This window comes from Petaurus breviceps, unplaced genomic scaffold (assembly GCF_028583685.1).
Source record: "Petaurus breviceps papuanus isolate PSGF00001 unplaced genomic scaffold, PetGlider_PUasm1.0 64, whole genome shotgun sequence".
NCBI lineage: Eukaryota > Metazoa > Chordata > Mammalia > Diprotodontia > Petauridae > Petaurus > Petaurus breviceps.
In genome coordinates, this window is record NW_027186428.1 from 3729519 (window position 1) to 3734748 (window position 5230).

Sequence of the window (5230 nt, forward strand, 5' to 3'; positions counted from 1 at the left end):
AGGAAGAAAGAAGAAAGGAAGGAAGGAAGAAGAAAGGAAAAAGAAGGAAGGAAGGAAAAAAGAAAGATAAAAAGAATAAAGACTTGAAGGAGTTAATTGGCTGGGAAGGAGGTTAACCTGTGTCCTGGCCTGGACTCTTAATTTTAGGTCCAGGATACCTGATCACTTCTAGTTGCTTGTTACCATCTCTGCTTCACCCCAATAGTTTTATTCCTCTAGCTTAGTGCTGGAGAAGCACTTGTTTACCTCTCAACTGGACTAACAGTCCATTCCAACTCATCTCTGCCAATCTCTTCTCTTCAAACCATTTTCTCTGCTTCTGCCAGAACAGTCTTCCTAATGCACAGGTCTCTCTTGGTCACTCTCTTTTTCAAAACAAAACAAAACTTTCAGTGGCTCTCCATGGCCTAGAGGATAAGGTCCCAAGTTCCCAGTGTGACACTCAAGGCTCTTCATGATTTTTCTCCAGTTTGTCCTTTCAGACTGATTTTACTCTATGGCACTGTCAGGCCAAATTGCACTACCTTGTTCCCTCATCTCATCCTACCCTTTACTTCCTCTCAGTACTTGTGTAAACTGTCTCCCATACCTCCTTTTCTCTCCCTATTGAAACTCTAGTAGGCTCACCATGAAACTTCCTGACCCTATCCCTATTCTCCTCCAGGGTGAGAGAAGACAACTCCAGGTTGGTTAGAATAGTTAGAGAAGACACCTTGGAGGGGATGGGCTATATAGAACATAGACAGGAGGTTTCTGTTTCTGGCTGCTGGATCTCAGTTGGACCTTCTTTGTGGGTAATGACCTTCTTTTCACCTTGGATTTTATTTTGCATCTCTAATTCATGTAGCTACATTAGTTTGGATTAATAGTTATCTGACTAGTGCTTCTGGAATCTTAAAAGAACCTTCAGCAGATTGGGGTGGGGGGGGAGCCAAGGGCTTTAAGCCTTCTGGGTAGTTCTCATTCTTGCCACAGTCTTTGGCATTGAGATCACTGCCAGCTCCCCTTAGATACTCTCACCTCCTTTGGCTGCTGTGTGTGATGTTAGCCTCTCCTAGTTCCCTTCCTTCTTGCCTGATAGGTCCTTCTTGGCTTCTTTGAAGGATTCATCACTATCCTCCCACCTCCCACCCTGGAGTGTTCCCCAAGGCTCTGTCCTTGGCCCTCTTCTCTCATCTCTGTGAGATCATCTCAGCCATAGATTCAGGTATTAACCTTTATGCAAACGACTTCCCAAACTTCACAGCCAGCTTTATTCTCTTGCCTGTATTCTAGCCCCATTTCTCCAGCTACCAGTTGGGTATCACCAGCTTGGCTATCCTGCTGACACCTTACGCTTAACACGCTTAACACCTGAACTCATTCTCTTCTTCCCAAAACTTGTCCTCCCTTCCCAACTTCCATATGTCTGTTGATTGCATTTCTATCCTCCTGAGGTTGAAACTTGACTCTTCTCTCTTCCTCACCCTTCAGATTCAGTCTGTTGCCAAGTCCTGCCCACTCCGCCTCCCTCAAATCTCTTCCATCCCTCCCTTGTCTTCACTCACATGGCCACCACTCAAGTTCAGTCTCTCATTACTACTCACTTGAACAATTATAATAGCTTCCTAATTGGCCTCCCTTGACTTCAATCCCTCCCCTGTTCAATCCAGGCTTCACACAGCTGCCAAAATAATCTTCCTATGGAACAGGTCTGACCATGTCACCCACCTGATCAGAAAACTTTAGAAACTCAGATCTGCCTCTAGGATAAAGTATCAGCTCTTTCACCTGCCTTCGAAAGCCCTCTGCCATCTGGCTCCAGTCAACCTTTCTGGTTTTGTTTCACTTTGAGACCCTCCAACACCCACTTTCCAGACTTATTGAACCACTAACTGCTCCCTGAACCTGTCCGAAGATCTTGGGGTCATAGCTCCAGAGCTGGAAGCTTCTCTGCCCAAGTTGCCTCCTTTTACAAGGGGAGGAAATCAAAACACAGAGGGGGCGAATGACTTGCCCAATGTTGCTCAGGTAATAAGTGGCACAGCTGTGCTATCTTCCACCTCCAGGCAATTTGTAGGTCATCCCTCATGCCTGAAATGCATCCCCTTTTCAGAATCCCCTTTCTTCAAAGCTGAGCCAAGGCATCACCCCTTCCATGAAACCTTCCTTCATGTCCTTCCTCCCCCTAACCCTCCCCAGAAAGTATTTCTCTTCCCTAGATTTTCATAGATCACTTTGGCTGATTCTCTCTTTTACCCTGTTACCTTCTAACTTATATGGACATGTGTGCATGTCTTCCCTAGAATCCTCTCAACTCCTGGAAGACAGGGAATAGGCCATTTTTTTCTTTGAATTCCCAGGTTTAGCACAGTACTTTGTATGTGGTAGGTAGAGCACCAGGCCTGGAGTCAGAAGGACCTGGGTTCAAATTTGGCCTCATATACTTACTAGCTATTTGCCTCAGTTCATCTGTAAAATGAACAGGTGAAGGAAATGGCAAACCACTCCAGTATCTGTGCCAAGAAAACTCCAAATGGGGCCCCAAGAGTGAACAACAGGTATTTAATGCTGGTTATTGACAAACACAGAGAAGAGGCTTTGTATTTCTGGAATCTTCAGCACAGAAAACCAGGATGAAATAATGCAGTTGCTCACTACTAAAATACAGGTGTAATATAAAGAGCTTTTACACAAGAACTTGGATCCAAATCTAGATTCTGCACTTACTATCTGTTTACTTAGAGGTAATCACTAAGAAGCCTCTCTGGGATTGTTTTCTCACTCATAAAATGGAGAGGTTGGACTGGATGGCCTCTGGGAGTCCTTTCAGTTCTAAAATTATGATCTCTGTGATTCCCAGTTCCATGACACTCTGCATGGAGTAGGCCCTCCCAAGATATTTGTTGGATTGAGTGGATTGTGCCTTCTGCAAACTTTATTTTCCCCAGCTCTGAGTACACTGCTATGCACACAGCAGACACGATGTTTGGTGGTTTGATTTCAATTGAAGGCCTTCTGAGTAATACAAAGGGGACCTGGACAGGGAATTGTGAGCCTGATGCTCAGAGGCTCTGCTCAAACCTCCCTTCCCTGGGCCTGCCCTCCTGTCTTACCCAAGAAAAGAAAGTGGTGAGGCTCTGATTTCCCAGGGCAGATCCTGAGAAGGAACAAGGGAACCAGGTGGCAGCAATGATCTGGGGCAAAAGGATGCACCCCGCCCAACAGCTCCTGCGGCCACCTTCGCCTTCACCGGGAGCTGACAGGAGCTGTCGGAGGTGTGGTAGGAGGGAGGGACTCCTGGAGGAACCCGAGGCAGACAGAAGGACTGCCTGGGCGGGCGAGGGGGTGGGGGTGCAGGGAATGGGGCCAGAGCCAAAGGGGGCAGACGCTTTCTGCACTGACGTCTCTGGGCCCCCAAGGAGGGTTAAACCAAACCAAACACAAAGCAGCCACCCCGACCCGCCCCATGGATGGCGGAGGCACCCTGAAAAACTGGTCCTGTCAGGCTGCTAGGCCGCATTCCTGACTGGCTCGGGAGGGTGGGCAGGCGGGTACCGGTGAGTATATAAGAGGCCCTGGGCTGGCTGAGGCTCTGAGCGCTCACGGCGCCCTGGGGTAGCCACTATCCCTGCGGGTTGGACCTGGCCAGGCAGCTCCCCAGAGAGACTCCGAAGACTGAGGTTCCGACCTCCCAGCACCCCTTGCCCTGTCTTCTCTCTGGACCTCTAGGAATGGGGCTTCATCTCCAAGCTGCAAGGGGCCGGGGCCGGGAGGCAGAGTAGCTACGGGTGAGAGGGGGGAGCCAGCATCTAGGGGTACCAGGAACTGGGCATCTAGGGGTACCAGGAGGCGCACTTCTGAGGCATAGTCTTCGGTGATTACTTCGGGGTGAAATAGCGGAAGGGGAAGATTCAAGGCACTATGCAGGCTCGCAGTGGGAGACTGACTTTGCATGGGGTACGACGCCTGGGGAAGGGCTAGCTGTGCAGGAGGACGACTTTGCGTAGGTAGCTCAGTGTCTCATCTAGATTTAGATTTATTCCTGGGTTGGGAGAGGGCAGGTTGTAGAGGAAGCGCAGCCCCAGATTACAGGGGTTGCACTGAGAGCGCAGCGCCGAAGCGCAGATTCCGGAGTTGGCGCAGGGGGTGGAAGACTTTGGGGCTGTTCGAGAGGTGCGCAGGCGTTGCTGCCGGTTAGGTTGTTCTGCTGCCCCGAGTTGAGGGACAGATTCCAGCTTTGCGTCAGGAGCTCTCTACCACTGGGAAGGGGAACGGGGAAGAGTCCAGGGATTGTATAGGGCACACCTGCAAAGGAATCATAGGATTCTCGCTGGAAGAGAGTTTAGACAGCGTCTGGTCTCTCAGACTTGTAAGTTGGTCAGGTGAGCGGGGCACTGAGGAGCTTGCCTCTGCACAGAGTAGGGGCTTTTCGGGGAGGTCAAAGTGGATGGCATGGCGTGTGGAGGGCTGTAAAATGGTCTCAATCGTTGCACAGAGGGGACGCTGGCCCTGACCCCGGTTCTCTTTCTCTATAGGTCGGCTGGAGAACTGCAGCTGCCGTCGGAGAGGATACACTTTTTGGCAGGGACGGCATGGATTGACTGCAATCCCCACGCCAGCTTTTCGACCCGGACCCTCAGCTTCCCTGGTGCAGTGGTTCTTAACAGTTCAACAGTTCTATCAAAAAATTGTGAAATGTTTAGGACCACTCGATCAGGGCAGGCTTCAGCAGCCGCAGCGGACCCGCCCTCTCCGCCCGCGCCCCGGGCCGCGCCCAACTTCGGTCCCACCTGAGCCCAGCCCGGTTCCACCCGGGCAAGCGGGCGCCAGCTCTGGCGAGAGCAGCGTTCTCACGGCCCTGTCGGGGCATCTGGGGTCAGACGTGGGGGTGGCCAGGGTGCGGGGGTGGGGGCGCGGCGCCTTGGGGAGAGGGAGGCGACAGCGAGGGAAGGAACCTGTTTCCCAAGGTGGGGGGCTGACCTGGCATGAGATCATATTCGTCGTTTCTCATTTACATACACCCTCTGTCTCTATCTCTGTCTCTGTATCTCAGTCTCTCTGTATCTCAGTCTCTCTCTCTCTCTCTCTCTCTCTCTCTCTCTCTCACTCTCTCATCCCCTCACCCTCCCATTCATTCACACACTGTACTCCTTCCCTGTCTCCCACATGCACCCAAAATCTCACAGTCTTGTAGAATCACAGAATTGGAAGGGACCTTCTACCTACCCCCCCACCCCCCGCCCCCCAC

At 51.1% G+C, this 5230-nt stretch overlaps 1 long non-coding RNA gene across 3 annotated transcripts in view; it reads right to left on the minus strand.

Moving 5' to 3' along the window:
• The window catches only part of LOC138173668 (uncharacterized), an 8916-nt gene extending 7332 nt beyond the window's left edge, over positions 1–1584 (minus strand). The window contains exons 1-2 of one of the 3 annotated variants that reach the window (XR_011171486.1): positions 1548–1584; positions 247–365 (exon numbers count right to left, since the gene is read on the minus strand). This is a non-coding gene — a long non-coding RNA (uncharacterized lncRNA). The other 2 variants (XR_011171484.1, XR_011171485.1) reach the window with 2 other exon arrangements.
• Positions 1585–5230: the final 3646 nt, after the last annotated feature.